This window comes from Zalophus californianus, chromosome 2 (genome assembly GCF_009762305.2).
Source record: "Zalophus californianus isolate mZalCal1 chromosome 2, mZalCal1.pri.v2, whole genome shotgun sequence".
NCBI classification, from domain to species: Eukaryota; Metazoa; Chordata; class Mammalia; order Carnivora; family Otariidae; genus Zalophus; species Zalophus californianus.
The window spans coordinates 36,192,062-36,210,574 of record NC_045596.1 but is presented as its reverse complement, the minus strand read 5'-3'; positions in this window follow the sequence as shown (position 1 = coordinate 36,210,574).

The following is an 18,513-nucleotide window of genomic DNA, read 5'->3' as shown; positions in this document are numbered from 1 at the left end:
TTTCCTGAGATTAAGAATTCCTCATATCAGTGAGGTCATATGATACATGTCTTTCTCTGATTGACTTATTTCGTTTAGCATAACACCCTCCAGTTCCATCCACGTCGTTGCAAATGGCAAGATCCCATTCCTTTTGATGGCTGCATAATATTCCATTGTATATATATATACCACATCTTCTTTATCCATTCATCTGTCGATGGACATCTTGGCTCTTTCCAGAGTTTGTCTATCATGGACATTGCTGACAGTATGGTACTGGCACAAAAGCAGACACATAGATCAATGGAACAGAATAGAGAGCCCAGAAATGGACCCTCAGCTCTATGGTCAACTAATCTTTGACAAAGCAAGAAAGAATGTCCAATGGAAAAAAGACAGTCTCTTCAACAAATGGTGTTGGGAAAATTGGACAGCAACATGCAGAAGAATGAATCTGGACCATTTCCTTACACCACACACAAAAATAGACTCCAAATGGTTGAAAGACCTATATGTGAGACAGGAGTCCATCAAAATCCTAAAGGAGAACACAGGCAGCAACCTCTTCGACCTCAGCCGCAGCAACTTCTTCCTAGAAACATCGCCAAAGGCAAGGGAAGCAAGGGCAAAAATAAACTCAAGTTTTAACCAAACCTTTGACTTACTCATTTTTCCATGGGCATCTCTCATATGTACATAAGTACACACGTAAATAAACTGTTTTTCTCTTGTTAATCTGTCTTTTGTTATAGGGGTCTCAAATGAGAACTTAGAAAAGAGAAGAAAATGTACTTTTCCCCTTCTACACTTATTTATATTTAACTGACAGCTGTTCTCAAAGAGTCTTCAGTGCTGTGTCAATATGACTACTACAATTTCTCCAAAATCTGCCATGAGCTCTATGGTGCCTTCCAACTCCAGACACTGGTTAAGGAAAGACATTTTCAATATAAACTGAAAAATAAGCAATATCCTCATGAGTGCATGCTCACATTGCTATTACCTCTGAGATTCTAAAAGATGAAGTGAAATATTTGTTAGCATCTGGTGTAGTTTTCTCTCTTAGTGCATATTTTCATATTTTAGCTTATTCACCCTTTACTGACTCATGCATGCATAGAAACATTTGTTCAACATGTTAATGAATCCCTCCTATCTACTAAGCACTGTTCTTTTGTTATAGACAGGAAATAACAACAACTAACATTTACCCAATGCTTATTATGTTTCAAGAATTATACATTTAAAATTAATTTCCAAGCCCTGAAGGATTCCACTGTTTACAAAAGGAACAGACAAACCATTGTGATTCAACATGGCATGTTAAAATAGATATCTTTGGACGAGAAGTGTTTGAAACAAAAAAATGAGTGATTAGCTCTCTTTTGGAGGCTGATTTAGTGAAGGTTACATGAACTGTGTGTTTGTTTATTTGTTTGTTGTCTTACGAGGAAAATGAAAACATTCTCAGACTTCAAGCAGAAAAATAACATAATGTGTTTGAAGAGCATCATGTAGTTCAGTGTATTTGTTGCAGAGAATGTGATGAGGTTATAGAAGGGAGAGAAGCTTTGTAGCTCTACCTAAGTCATTCAGTTTTTTTCCAAAACTATAGCAAAAATTAGCCATTGGTTGATCCTATAGGAATATGACATATTCAAACTGGCATTTTAGAAAGAGAAGTCTACTGGTAATATGGTAAATTTAGGTGAAAACTGGTGCATGAAATCAAATGTCAACTGTTTAACCAGATGTGAACTGAAAATCATCTGAACAAAGGAAGTAGTAATAACGGGTGAGAGAAGTTGTGTAAATTTTAAAGGGTTAATGAGTTATATCTGAAGGAATTAATGATCATTTGGAAATAGGAATGGACAAGAGTTGAATGCCAACCATGTGCCATGCACTGTTCTTAGCAGAAAAGGGAAAACAGATGAACAAAGAAACAATAGTACAAGAAAAAAGTGAAGAGGAATATGGTAGACAGACCATATCAATAATTTCACTGAATGTAAATATACTGAACATTCCAATTAAAGGACAGTTTACCAGGCAGAGTAAAAACAAAACATAAGCTGTACGTATGAGACTTATTTTAAATCCAAAGACACTGCCAGAAACTGGGATACTTAGATTTCATAGGTGGAAGCGATTGAGATGAAACCGAGTTCCATAGTAAAAGTACTTAAATGGAGAATGATCAGTATAAGAAGGATATATTTTTTTGAAAAGTATACTTGTAACTTTCTTTTAATTGTTTCCTTCTATATGACTTCTTATTCAACTGGAGGCTTTGGTTGCTTTGAGGATGATTAGTAATCTAACAATAAAGGAAGAGAAGAAAGAACAGTTGTTGTTGTTCAAATATAAGATTAGGTAAGGAATTGAAATCCATATACCTCAATCAGAGACAAGCAGAAGCCACAAGGACGGCAACTACAAAGGATCAAACCGGACTATGGCATCTTTCAATGAGGCTTGTGCCCCCTCCCCCCATGCTTTATCAAAGACCTTATGGAATTAATTATGTTAGAAACTTTGAAGTCCCTCACAACAACCTGATTGACACTCTTGAAATATTTATTCACTAGCCAAAGTAATGTATCATTATGTTGTTAATATAAATTGAAATTTAATTTCTAAAATATAAATAAATGATAGCACTATGTCATCAAAATAAAAATAAATTTTTTAACAACAGAATTCTGATTAAAAAATGGGCAGGGCTGGGGGGCGCCTGGGTAGCTCAGTCAGTTAAGCGTCTGCCTTCGGCTCAGGTCATGGTCCTGGGGTTCTGGGATCGAGTCCTGCATCAGGCTCCCTGCAGAGCAGGGAGCCTGCTTCTCCCTCTCCCTCTGCCTGCCTGTTCTGCCTACTTGTGTTCTCTCTGTGTCAAATAAAGAAATAAAATCTTTAAAAAAAAAAAAAGGGCAGGGCTGGAAGTCAAAACTATTGATTCCTGTCTTGGCCATGGTAAATGAATTCCGGAAAGTCTCTAGGCCTAAACATTCTCATTTATAATTAAGAGAGTCAGATAAGAAATCCAAGGAAAGACTTTAAGTGAGCTGATTGTTTATAATAAAAATTAAATGATCTAAAACACCTATGTAAATACAGTCAACTGATCTTAGACAAAGGAACAAATGGAATACAACGAAGAAAACATAGTCTTTGAACAAATGGTGCTGGAACAATGGATTTCTACCTGCAAAAAAAACCTAAATCTAGACAGTTTTTATATCTCTCACAAAAATTAACTCAAAATGTATCATAGATCAACCTAATTGTAAAAACACAAAACTTTAAAACTCCTAGAAGATAACATAGAAAATCTAGATGACCTTGGGTTTGGCAATGACTTTTTAGATAAAACACCAAGTCAGGATCCATGAAAGAAATAATTAATAAGATGGACTTCACTAAAATTAAAAACTTCTGTTCTGCAAAGACATTGTCAATAGAATGAAAAGACGAATCACACATTGGGAGAAAATATTTGCAAAAGACATATCTGCTTAAGGACTCTTATCCAGAGTATATAAAGAACACTTAAAACTCAATAAAACAAACAACTCAATTAAAAAATAGACCACAGATCAGAAGGGACAGCTCACCAAATAAGATAACAGATGGCAAATAAGCATATGAAAAGGTGCTCCATATTGTATATCATCAGAGAAATGCAAATTAAAACAACAATGAGATACGTATTAGGATAGCCCAAATTCAAAACACTGACCTCACCAAATACTGGCAAGGATTTGAAAAAACAGGAACTCAAATTCATTGCTGGTTGGAATGCAAAATGGTATAGCCACTTTGGAAGACAACTTGGTAGCTTCTTACAAAAGTAAATATATTCTTACTATATGATCCCACAATCTCATCCCTTGGTATTTAAAACCAAAGGAGTTGAAAACTTATGTCCACACAACAACCCACAAACAGATGTTTATAGCAGCTTTATTCATTATTGCCCAAACATGGTAGCAATCAAGATGTCCTTCAGTAGGTGAAGAGAGAAACTGTGGTACAACCAGACTATGGAATATTATTCAGTATGAAAAAGAACTGAGGTATTAAGGCATTAAAGACATGGAGGACACTTTTTTTCCTCCAAATTTTTATTTAAATTCCAGTTAGTTAACATAGAGTATAATATTAGTGTCTGGTGTAGAATCCAGCGATTCATCACTTACATAACAACACTCAGTGCTCATCACAAGTGCCCTCCTTAATACCCATCACCCATTTAACCCATTCCCCACCCCCATTTCCTGTCCATCAACCAACAGTTTGGTCTCTACAGTTGGGAGTCTGTTTCTTGGTTTGCCTCTTTTTTTTCCCCCCATGTTCATTTGTTTTGTTTCTTAAATTCCACATATGATTGAAATCATATGGTATTTGCCTTTTTCTGACTTATTTCACTTAGCATAATACCCTTTAGCTCCATTCACATTACTGCAAATGGCAAGATTTCATTCTTTTTAATGGCTGAGTAATATTCCAGTGTGTGTGTGTGTGTGTGTGTGTGTGTGTGTGTGTGTGTGTGTGTGTGTGTGTACATACACCACTTATTCTTTATCCATTCATCAGTCAGTAGACATTTGGGCTCTTTCCATATTTTGGCTATTGTTGATAATGCTGCTATAAACATTGGGGTCCATGTATCCCTTCAATCAGTATTTTTGTTTCCTTTGGGTAAATACCAAATAGTGCAAATATTGGATTGTAGGGTAGTTCTATCTTTAACTTTTTGAGGAAACTGTAATGTTTTCCAGAGTGCCTACACCAGTTTGCACTCCCACCAACAATGTAAGAGGGTTCACCTTTCTCCACCTTCTCTCCAATACCTGTTGTTTCTTGTATTATTAATTTTATCCATTCTTACAGATGTGAGGTGATAGCTCATTGTGGTTTTGATTTGTATTTCCCTAATGAAATGAGTGATGTTGATCATCTTTTCATGTGTCTGTTATGGTCGTCTTTATCTCTTCTTCGGAAAAATGTCTATTCAAAGGCATGGAGGAAACTTAAATTCTAGTAAGACATATTTCTTAAACTTAGTAATGCATATTACTAAGTGAAAGAAGTCTATCTGAAAAGGCTACATACTACATAATTCTAACTCAAAGACGTTCTGGAAAAGGCAAAACTATGGAGACAGTAAAAGGCCCAATAGTGGCCAGGGGTGAAAGGGGAGAATTCATGGATAGTCAGAATACAGGAGATTTTTAAGGCAGTGAAACTATTCTATATTATACTTCACTGGTGGATATATGCCATCATACTTTTGTAAATCCATAGAATGTACAACAGCAAGAGTAAACTTAGTGTAAATTGTGTTCTTGGGTGATAATGATGAGCCAATGTGGGTTCATTGATTGTATCAAATGTACCACTCTGGTACAGCATGTGAATAACGAGTGAGGCTACGCATGTGTAAGAATAGGCAGTATATGGGAACTCTCTAACTTTCTGCTCAATTTTTGTGTGAATGTAAAATTGCTCAAAAAAGTCTATTAAAAATATAAAATGGTATAAATATTCTTACAAAATAGATCTGCCAGTGTATAATTGCTTCCATTCTTTAATTTTAGAGCCTGGCATTATGTATAAATTTTGCTCTCTTCGACTATGGTTTGTCTCACTCAAATTCAGCTAGCAACCCAGGAGCCTCAACATCTTATCATTATACACAGTACAATGATATATTTTCAATTAAATATAATTAAAACTGAGGGAGAACTTTTTCTTATAGAATATTTTAAATTTTATTGAGATTAGTATTATTCTGAAAAACAATTTAAAACAGAAGAGGTTTTCAAATAAATAAAACTGGGAATTTATCTAAAGAGTGCTAGAAAATCTTTTTTGTTTTGTTTTTTTTCTGGTTCATTCACATGATACCACCTCTTCATTCTCGGTTATTTTTTTATGCTAATTCCAAATATTATGACAAAGTATTATTTTAAAAAAACTTATTTTCCTTACTGCCTTATGTTTTCATTTCCATTTAATCACCAAATAATCCTGCTGTGTCTATAGAATATATTTCTTCTCTTCATTTTCAGGTTAGGGAAGAGAAGACTGTCAATGATTTTCTCAAAGCCACATAATGACTACACAGAATACAAATCCAGATTTTTACACAATCTGACTTTGTCTCTGCTGAATTCCTTCTGCTTCAGGGCTACACTTAGGAGCTTGAGTAGACTTTCTTGGTAGGATTCCTGCCTGTATGTTAAATGTCATTTCACCATTTCTTCTTCATTTTTAATTCCTTAATGGGAAAAATAGAGGGTGGCAGTAGGGAAAGAGAATAAAATTACTTGCAATTGAAAGACAATAGTATTCCTTTTCCTTTTGAAATTTAGATTCAAGCCTTTTACCTTTTATTGTTCCACAAAAAAAGAAGGAAGTAGATTAAACAATCCAAACATATTATCATCTTTTTATTTTTTCATCAGAATTCTGTTTTTATTGATGATATTGTTTCCTATTGTTCTCATCTATTGATTATCCCATTTCTTAATTCTATGTTTACTTTCCTCACTACAGAAATAAAATAGACTTACTCTTCATTCCTCCCCCTGTGTTTATAACTAGTTCCTGAATAACTGATTTTATATATAGATACAGACAAGAATTTAGATCTGCGTCACTACGTAACAGAACTTCCAAACTTATTTTTCTTTTTTTTTTGATGTAGTGTTCTATGATTCATTGTTTGTGCATAACACCCAGTGCTCCATGAAGAACGTGCCCTCTTTAATGGTTCAGCCCCCCACCCTTATCATGTATTATATTCTAGAACAAGAGTTTCCAAATATTTTATGATTCTGTAACCATTTTCATAAAAAAAATCTGAATACACACCTCAAATACATGTGTACTTGTCTATTTATAAATATTATACATGTCCTATTAAAATAAATGTTATGTATTATAAAACAAAGTATCTATTTAACAGCTAATATTAAGTTACAGGCAGATATAAGAATCTGATAGTGAATAATTCTTAAATGAGTGAAATGTGAATATAGATATAAATTTATAAATGCATCTGTATGTTGCTTGCTACTCAGTTGTAAACCGATAGTCTAGGAAAGTGAAACAAGGCAATGGCAGTCAAACCTGGAGACATGTTAATAAAAATAAACATAGACTTGTTCATTGCTTACACGTTAGAAAGCAACAGCTACCGAATTCTAGGGGAAATAACCAAACCTTCTCTTCAAGAGCTTACACCTAAGGGTATTAAGTCAAGAACATAAGTATCTATCATAGGAATATATGATAAGCGCATATGAAAGAATCAAACATCATGCTGTGGAGATATAAAGGAATCCCAGGCAGGAAGGGGATTCTCATTCTCTCCTTTTGCCATCTCAGGTGGTGATAAGGAAATTGCTCTTTTCTTGAGGGTGAAAATGCAAACTACATCAAAGACACACAAGGCTTCTTTAGAAGGAAAGGCTGTGTTGACAGCAATCATGGCCATTTCAAAATTAGAAAGGGAACTGGAGGATGAGCTAACCTGCAGAGGAAAATATTTCTCTACACTGACTTCTCAAAGTGTGTGCCAGGAGCCACGGAAGGAATGGGATTAAATGCATGCAACATCACTGTTTTCCCCCTTCATTTACCATACCTCTGTTAAAGCACACAACATGCACCTGACCCATGCTGTTGAGGGCACTTAGGGGTTTCAAAAACTCATGTATTTCTGACTTAAAGATGGATTTATATTTTTATGTAATAAATGAATGAATATTGACATTAAAATTTTTGTATGTCTTAAAAATGAGTGTTATATTCCCTGACACAGAGATTTTGACATTCTGGCCAGGTCTGTGGTGAAAGCTGTGAATTGCCAGATGTATGAATGCATAACATCTCGACTGACAGATAATCTTTACGATCTAGATAAAATTTAACATTGAGAAAGAGAACAAGGTGCTTCTAGTTTCCTATTGATCTGAAAAAACTATTAGAGAAATAAAATTGTGAAATACTTGTTAAGATCAGAAAAGGTCTGAAAAAGTCAGACGGCTGCTCATGGGAGGTTTCAACTACCTAAATATTGACTGTGTAGCAGCTATGCAAAAAATGTAACAATGTGTTTTTTAGAGAAAATTCCATTTGTTCATAATTTAATTTGATGAACAGCTAATCTGGCAGAAGAGAAAGAACCCGTTTGTTATACATTGTAAGGTTCACAGCCAGGAATTATTGATAAATAAATATGAAACCAGGGACTTCGATTGCATGATAATAACCATGATACAGTTTGCAAATAAAGAAAAAAAATCAGTTACAGACTTGCAGATTATAAGCGGTTTCATTTTCTCCTGTTCTTAGACAAATTTGCTGCCCAGGAAAGACTACATTCAACTAAGCTCCTCATTCAATAGTCTCTTTTTCCTAGTTTTGGGTGAAGTACAGTGTGGAGTGAGTTAGAAAGGAAGAGGAGACAGACAAAGAGAGATTTCAAATCAAGATCTTTAGGTATGAAGTCAGTTGAATATAAAATAGAGGCAGTCTTATTAATAATTTCCCTTGGGCAGAGGTTTCTCTTGGTTCTCTCAAGCATCTTTTCTATGTTCTTCTTTCTATCTTCTCTCCAGATGCAAGCCTGATGCTCCTGGCTTTTCACATTTAAAATCTTACTAGAAAAGATACCAATGGATTGATTTATTTTGTACAAAACTGATTTGTTATAAAGTACCCCCTGTAAGGACATTTATATTCTAGTTTGTCAACAAAGCATTAAGCCAAAGGAAGAAAAATGCAGAAATAGACATTAGAAATTAGAACCAGAGAGTGGAACTTAGAATAATAGCAACAAATGAAAGAAAGGAGAAATTGAATTGGAACAGAGCTTGATTCAGGGCTGACTTGCTTAGCAGGTATCCTGGGCATGAACAAACAAAAAGGGTTTACTACATTGTGGGGAGTCATAAACAACCTTTCTTCTGATAAGAATGATGTAAATTGAAGCCATGCTGAGATGCCATTATTCACTTACCAGATTTGTAAATATTCCTAAATTTGGTAATATACTTTTGTCAAGGCAGTGAGGGAATCAATGATGTCAATATATTGCTGGTGGGAGCATAAATTACAATAATCTCTGTGATCAGAAATGTAGGAATACCTATTAAAATTTCAAATACACGTTTTTGACCAGGCAATTCTTTTTCTGGGAATTTAGTCTACACATGTGGTTGTACGTATGCAAAATGACATAAATACAAGTTTCTTTGTTGCAGCATTGTTTGTAATAGCCAAAGAATCAAACCGCCCAAAACACCATCAAAAGCAAAGGGTTTAAATGAATTATGATACATCCATCTAATGGATGATATGTGGATAAAAACCAAGTAAGCTACCTGTACACTGATGAGAGCCATCCTCCAAGATATATTTTAAGTGAAAAATCATGTGCAGAACCTCGTGCATAATTTACCACCTTTTGTGTACCCTGAGAGAAAATCAGGATCTGTATCTATGTTTCTTTGGCTATAAAGATACATAATAATAGATACATAATAATCTATGACAGTGATTTCCATGCTGAGAGGGGGGAGGGATAGAGAGAGGAGCAAGCAGGAAGGGAGATGAGTTTTTCAGTGTGCGCCATTTTATACTTACATATGCATATTACCTGTTGGAAAGTTAAATAATAAAGCTTTTACCAAATATTACTGGAATAAAATTGGAAATGTAGAACCACTTAACTTTTGCATATGCACAAAATGTAAATTGATACAACTCCCACTGACTAAACAGTACATTTTAGTTTAAAAAAAAAAAGTGTCCAAAGAACAAGATACACTGTATTAGTCAGGGTCCAGCCAGAATAGACTAGGTTATGTTGCAGTAATTAACAACCACAAAATCTTATTATTTTACAAAATATGTTTGTATTGAGGGTCTGCTTAAGTTTTTCCCCATATTGTCTGCATCCCAGCCCAATGTCGATGAAACTGCTCCCACTAGGAGTCTCATGCCAGAAGCAAAAGAGTGAGAAGGTGAACCAGAAACTCCTAAAGCTTTCTTAAAAGTGATACATATTACTTATTACTTAGCAATATTTTATTGGTCAGTGCAAGTCATACAGCCTCTCTTAAATTCAACAAGACAGGAACTATCATCTTCCCAGGAAGGAGGGGTGCATCTCAAGTCACATAATCAAGCCAAAATTTAATGGCATAAGGAACTATAAATCCCCACACAGGAAATATTTTCAAAAATAATAGTAATTACTATATGTCCTTTGTTATTAAAAGATCTTCATTTTCTCTTTGTCCCCATTCAATGCATACTGAACCAATCCTAACACTAATGTTAATTCTAACCTTGTGTAATAGATGTAACTTTAAGGAATCTGCCTAAAGTTCCTACATATCCCATTGCTCTCTAGACAGGAACAGACCTTGGAATTGTCAAAATTGTCAGGAAAGGGTTTACTTTGATGGTAAGTGAATTGGTCCTGTTTTTAAAGCCAGTTTCTAATGTTTTCTAATAGATCACATCACATAGTTAAGTCCTCCAAAGTACAGAAGCATCAGCAGGAATTTATGCCTTTGAAGAAAGTGAGATTTATGCAAAAGATTATTTTTAATTGTGGATGAGCAGAGATTTCTTTGAATGAATGAATAAAAGAAACTTGCATTTTAATAATCATTCCCAAATATGCAACTTTTTCTCATACTGAAATAGCTGAGTGAATATAATCTACAGAATATAGCTCATTAAAATTTTAAACTCCATTACTTAATTCTCTTTAGTCCCTCTTCGGTTATTATCAGACACTCTGTACCTTATGCGGATAAGTAGCATATAACATCTGGTGTAAAAATTGAATATCATTTGAATTCTGGATCTTCCTACAAAATTATATTATCTCTGACTCTGTTAATCAGGTAGCATCTATGTGGATTTTATTACCAATAAAAAGCAGAAACCATTTTGACTCAGATAAAACCTTCTTGGGGACCAAAAAAAAAAAAATCCTAAACAAAAAGAATATTTTTCATTTAAAATCATCATCTAGGAAGGGCTACTTGATCATGATTTGAAAGTGGCTGAAGACTTGAATTTCATTTTAATGCCACTTCTTAAGTTGTCTATGCTGTTGTGATTGAAAGTGAGAAGTGAATGAAATTACATGACTGATGGAGAATAAAGGTAGGGAAATGGTATGAGTTTAGGCTTAGAGGGCAGATCTAAGAAGGGATATTGAATAATGAGAAAAGCAATCTGGCTGAAATAGAGGGATTATGCTAGTAAGTTTGGAAAAGTAAATTAGGATAAATTATAGAGGACCTGGAAATCCAGCTAAGGATCCTGATGGAAAGGAGCAGATATGACAGGTTTTCAAATCAGAGGCTGGGAGAAGGAACGGAACAAAGCAGATTGGAAGCGCATGATTGGAAACAGAGAAACCGTTGCCTCAATGAGCAATACTCAGGGATGACAAGGAATCTGAGTTAGACAATGTCATTCTAAGGAGATATGAGAGAAGGATCAGAAGTAATGAAAACTACAAACTAACAGAACTTGCATAAATTAATATGAAATGAAAAGTAGAAAGGAATCTGACTGTGAAGCTGGGAAAATTGGAGGATGGGTGGCTAGGAGAAGCAGAATTCATAGGGGGAAGAAATTGAAGATCAGGCTTGAAGTAGAAAAGGTGTGTGTAAGGTATATGTTTCTGTGTAGAGAGAGACTTAGAAAGTTACTTTTACTAGTATTGAAATTAGATATGAGATAATACAAGTTAAAATGTCAACTAGATATTTCAAATGTGAAATTCAAATTTGAGAAAGAAGACCAAAGAAAAATTTCACCTCCTTCCTTCCTTCCCTCCTTCCTTCCTTCCTTCCTTCCTTCTTTCCTTCCTCTCTCCCTTCCTTCCTTCCTCCCCTCCCCTCCTTTCCCCCCTCCCTTCTCCCCTCCTTTATTTCCCCCCCCTTATTATTCTGGCTGTTCTGTGTACACTTGAAAATAGTGTCATACTGCTCTTGTTGGATGAAATATTCTATACATATAAATTAGGTTGACTTGGTTGATAGTGATGTTCATGCCCTGTATTTCTCTTGAATTGTGTGTGTGAGTGTGTGCATGCAAAAACAAATGTTATTAAGGATATTAGGTACAAAAATGGGTAGGTTTATAATACCTTGATTAATTCCTGCTTTATTAATATGAAATGACCTTGTTTATGCTGTTATATTCTTTGCCCTGAAATTTACTTTGTCTGATATTAATGTAACCACTTCTGCTTTTTAAAAAATTAGTATTAGCATAATTTATCTTTTTCCATCCTTTCCCTTTTAATTGATTTGTGTCTTTATTTTTGACATGAATTTTTTAAGGCAGCATATGGTTGAGTCTTGCCTTTTTTTTTTTAATTTATTTATTTGAGAGGGACGGGGGAGGGACAGAGGGAGACACAGAATCCTGGAGCAGACTTCCCGCTGATCATGGAGCTAGACAGGGGCTCTATCTCACCACCCTGAGCATGACCTGAGCCAAAACCAAGAGTTGGCTGCTTAATCTACAGATCCCAATTCTTGCCTTTTTTTATTCAGTCTGACAAACATAATTGGTATGTTTAGTTTATTTACTTTTAGTGTGGTTATTGATATTTTGATATTGTCAGATTGTCAGATTTAAATTTAGCACTTCAGTATTTGTTTTATATTTGTCTTTTCTGTTCATTTTTATTTTTCTTCTTTTTCATCCTTCTTTTAGATTATATTTTTATGATTCCAGTGGTTACTTAAGGGTTTAAAGTATATACTTTTAACTTATAATCTATTTTCCTTGTATACCATATCACTTCAATTAACATCTACAAATTTCTAATAGTATACTATCATTTTTCTCATTCTAGTAATTATGGTATTTTTGTGTATATTATAAACCTCAGATTCTATTGTTAAAACCTGTTATTAAATAGTTAATTCTTTAAAGAGCGTTTTGAAAGAAAAAAATATATATGTTTACTTGCATACTTAACATTTCAAGTGCTCTTCATTGCCTTGTGTAGTTCCAGATTTCTATCTACCACCATATTTCTTCTGCATTAAGTACTTATTTTAAGATTTCTTTTAGGGGCGCCTGGGTGGCTCAATCGCTTAAGCCTTTGACTCTTGATTTTGGCTCAGGTCATGATCTCAGGGTTGTGAAATCAAACCCTGCGTCTGGGTCTGCGTTCAGCAGGGAGTCTGCTTATGATTCTCTTTCTCCTTGCCTGTCTTCTCCTCCCCACAACGTGCTCACACTCGCTCTCTCTGTAAAATGAATAAATAAATCTCTAAAAAATTTTCTTGTAATGTCCTCTGCTGGAGATGAATTATTTCAATTCTTGTATGTCTGAAAAAGTCTTGATATCACCTTCATTTTTAAGAATATTTTCTCTGGATGTAGAATTATTTGATTCCTTTTGTTTGTATTTAAAACTCTAAGGATGTTTTTCTCTCTTCTGTCCTACACTGTTTATCATGAGAAATCTTTGTCATCTTTGCTTTCCTATATGTAACAATTTTTTTCTTGGTTGTTCTTCAGATTATTTTTCTTTGTGACTGGTTTTAAGCAATTTGATTAGAATGTGCCTTGGTGTATTTCATTGTTGTTCTTTTCATGTTCCTTGTATTTGGAGCCTGTTGACTCTCTTATAAAATTTGAGGCTATTGTTTCAACAAAGTTTTTATAATTTTCTTTCCCTCTTTTGGAGACTCAAATTCCCTGTAGATTAAGTTATGCAGAGTTGTACCATAGCTTCTTGATGCTCTGTTCATTGCTTTAAGTCTTTTCTTTTTGCCCCCTGTATTTCAATTTTGGTAGTTTCTATTGCTATGATGTCAAGTTAACTAACTAATTTTTGCAATATCTTATCCTTCTTTTATCCTATCCAGTGCACTTTTCATATCAGTTTTGTATACTTTCCATCTCTATTTGGCTCTTTTTAAAAAATATCTTCCATGTTTCTACTTAGGATATTTAATCCTTCTTCTGGCTTTTTGAATGTGTGGAGTATAGTTATAATAACTGTGTTATGATGCGTTCCTGATAATTCTAACATTTCTTTCAGTTCTGAGTTGGTTTGGATTGACCAATTATTCTCCTCATTATGAGTCATATTTTCCTACTTCTTTCCATGCTTGGTAATTTTCTTTAGATGCAAGACATTGTTAATTTTGCCTTGTTGAGAGCAATACTGCCCGGATGCTAAGTATTTTTGTAGTTTTCTTGGTAATACTTGTCCAAGTATTTTCTTGGACATTTTTCTTGGACTTAAGTTATTTGTAAATAATTTAAGTCTCTTTGGTCTTCTTTCATTTATTTATTTTTTAAGTGGGACAAGAACAGTTATTAGCCTAGGGCTCATTCCCCTCCTTGACTGACAAAAGATCCTTCTGGGTATACAACCAGTTCTGCATGAAGTGTGATGCTGTACCACCTGAGCCTTAGGTACTGTCTTTTAATCCGTTTGGGTGGTTCTTTACGTGGCCTCTCATAGTTTCTCACACATGTGCTGAACCGTGCTCTGCATAATACTGCAAAAAGACTTGCTGTGGGTCTTCAGAGTTCTTTCTCTGTTCAGCTCTAAACTTATAAATATTCTTCCCTGCTGACTATAGTTGCCCATGTCTCCTTGACTATCAGTTCTGTCTCTTCACCTCAGGGGATCCACCAGTCTCTCCTCGGTTTTCCCTTTCCTGAACCACAGCCTGGAAATGTTCTCAGAGAAATATACCTAGTAATTGCTGAGCTTATTTTATTTGTTTCCTATGAGAGTAAGATGTCTTTATTGCCCAATGCCCAGGGTCCTGAACACAGTTGCTCTATACATCTTGTTTGGTTGTCTGTTTTCTTCAGGTAGATTGGTAAAATCCTTGTATGATAAGTCTCTTTTATCTAGAAGTAGAAGTCTCTTGGTTTTAAGTAATGGAAACTCACAGGAAACAATTAAAAACTGAATGCATAAGAACACAGCACAGACCTGGAGACTAGACTTCTTGATTTTAAATCTTAGCTCCACCCGTGTAACATCAGACAATTTACTTCAATCTCTATGATTCATTTACCTCAGGTGTAAAATAAGAGTGATAAAAGTAACCACTTCACTAATTTAGTATGAGGACTAAATCAGTTAGTATATATGAAGTGCTTAGAACACTGCCTGTCTCATGGCAAACCCTCAATAAGTACTTGTTATTATCATATTAGTTGTATGAGTAAAGGAGCTCTTTTTATTAGTATTACTACAAGAAGAGTGTCCAATAAGGCTCTTCAAGGAATGGAGAGAGGAAATGGATATGCATCAGTAACCAAGGTTACGGTTTTTTCTTTCTCTCCAACAATGGGTGTACCTCAACTATGTTTTTCTCAGTTTCTTCTTCATTCTGATCTTTCCCTCTATAAACCCACTTTCTCTGCTTCTCTTAGTGATTCTGTTTAAATACTCCTTACCTGAATCGCTGAGTTTTTATGTAGTAATGCCAAGATATTGACTAGCATTGTTGACTCTATTGGAAAAATACACATGACTGATTAGGTAGGAAGAGAACTTTTTAGAAAATGCATATTTGGGTTACAGAGGTATTTACTATAGGGACAAGTTTCCATTGAGAATCAAAGAGCCCACTCGCATATCTGAGTTTGTGTGTAGGGGGGCTGAGACACTCATCTTCGGAGATTTTGGTTTCCTTCAGAGATATAGAGATGTCAAAGACATATGATTTAAGGGCTGTAAAAGAACAAGGCTTTGCAGGTGAATTGGGAATAATCTGGAAGCAAAGTTTCCAGAGGTGGGCTTTCTATCTAGTTAACAAATGCCTCCCTCCTTTTCATTATTCAGTAACTCTCACTTCAAATGAATAAGTGTCATTGCAGTAATGCTCTATTTCAAACTAGCTGTCTAATTTTTGAGAGAGATGAATGAAATAATTTCATGAGTAATAATTAACAAGTGACAGAAGTTAGCTATGACTTTTTTTAATTATGAAGAGATAAAATTTTCTTCCATTATTTGTTTAAAAAATTTTGTTGATTGCTCTTTTCAAAGAGAAATGAGCTGTCTTCAGTTAACATCTACAGAAATGATTTCAATGAGAGGATGTTAATATTAGTTCTCTCAATGATGTTTGTATTAAAGCCTACATTAAAAAAAAGCCTTTTTGGACAATTCGCTTATAAGTACACATCAAAGTATTATTATCATCTTTCTGTAAGGCAAAAAGAAGCCTCTAACAGATCAACTCAAATATTTCTTTTTTGGTAGAATTATTTATGGGAGAGAGTGTTCAGAAATAGAACTGTTAGAATAGATAGACAAAGCAAGAAATGTCTGGTTAAAAGTTACTAGGCTCTGGACTGATAGTCCTCTTGGTGGATGGTTTGTTGCTTTCTCAGAACAAGATTTAGACTCATTGTAGTTTAGAATAAACTCCTTACTCATTTTATCAAGACTACGATTTTCTTCCCATAAAAACTTAAGCATTTTCTCACCCAAGTAGCTCATTTTCCAAACCAAGTTTTAAAGTTTTTTTTCCTTCTATTGATCCTACAGAAAGACATTACAGTTCCCCCAAAATCTAGCCTCTTATCCAATAAACACTGGTAAATTTTTGTTATGTGTAGATGAGAAATATGATGTATTTTGTAACATGGAAACTGAATCCAGTTTCAAATGCAAGAGAGGAAATTATTAAACAAACTGAGGGTGAATCCTTTTGAGAAAGCAAAATTCTTAGGTCATGTAAATAAACATTTTGGTAGGCCAGACAGGGTAGCCTACTGGGATGGCTTATAGGACAAGTTATAAAATATTTAAATAAATTAAGGTTTTGTTGTCATTGTTCATTTCTTTATTTTGTTGCTGCTTTTGTTTCAGTGGGTTTTTTTCAATCTATCACATCATGGGAACCATGGTGTGTTTGTTAATTTAAATTAAATTATTTAAATATATGTGCTCATACTTTACAAATCAGAGAGACTGATTTCTTACAGATAAATAGTGAAAATAGTATTCTAAGTCAACTTATAGGGTCAGAAAGGAAACAGGAAAGCTATTATGCAAATGATCTCATACAAAGGCTTTCAGAGCTATTCTGTGGGAAGAGAAAATGTGCAATCTGGAGGAAAGGGGTGGGCCCAGATGGTTTTGGTTTGTCTAAGTTCAAATCTAATTTTTTGTTAATATTGCTTTTCTATTAGATATCTTTAATCACCCCTTCAATCATCTGTTTGTTCAATTTGTGTTTTTAGTCTTCTTTGCTATTTTTAAGCAAATAATTCTCTTTCTATGATAATATAAGTTCCATGAAGGCAGATATTTTTCACACTTGTGGTCACTGTTGTATCCCATTAAGTCCAGAACAACATCTGACTCATAATAGACTTCCAATAAAATATTTGTCACTGAATGTTGAATGACTTTATACTACTTGGAAAGTCATGGAAACAGTCTCTCTGCTACACTTATGGGAAAAGGCAGGAAAAGGAAAGAGAATGTCCAGTAAGCTCATAAATGTCTTGAGCATTGAAAATCTATATGGTGTCCCTTTGTATATTCATAACATAAAAAACTCTAGAAAAAATATAATAGTTTTGAACATAGAAAATAATCAATCACTGCCATTGATAGATTTTTCTTCCAGTAGTTTGTTCCCAAAGATGAAATAGAGAATTTTGAATGCTTTCATTTTTGGCATGTATCTAAAAGTCCAATTCAAGAGCTAACTCCCTCATACCATTTTTTCTTCACAGGTTTCTAAAAGAGAATAAAACCATCCAGGAACTAGTAGTTTCACAGTGTGGTTTTGAAGATAATTGGTGTGGCATTTCACAGCTTTTGAAGGAATAAAAACCACTTTGAGTTTACTCCATTATGAAATAAAACTTCCCTTCTCTTTTTGCATCACTCTCAGCACAGTTTTTGCAAAAATAAAATGCTTGAGGGGCACCTAGGTGGCTCAGTTGGTTGAGCGTCCAACTCTTGGTTTTGGCTCAGGTCATCATCTCAGGGTTGTGAGATTGAGCTCCACCTGGGGCTCCGCGCCCAGTGGGGAGTCTGCTTGAGATTCTGTCTCTCCCTTTCCCCCTCCCCCACTCTCTCTCTCTCTCTAAAACAAATAAATAAATCCTTAAACTAAAATAAAATGCTTGAAAAATATTTATTGACTGAATGAATGGTAATGGTAATTATACAGCAAGATTCACTGTAATAGACTGGAGGAATGGGATAGAAGGATGCATTCTTCACAGCTATAGATAATCCAAGTGTCACTTTTACTTAACTTGAGGTTATCAGTTTTAGATCCCATTTAAGTATGAATAAACCTAAATTTTTGAGATAGTTTGACATAGTAGAAAGAGATCAGGAATCACTCTCTTTCATTGCCTGATATATAATACCCTGAAAATAATTTTTTTCTCTTTTTTCTTTTTTTTTTAAATTATTTTCAGGAGGAAGGTTTTATCTGACCCCTATTACTTCATGTTGGCAAGAAG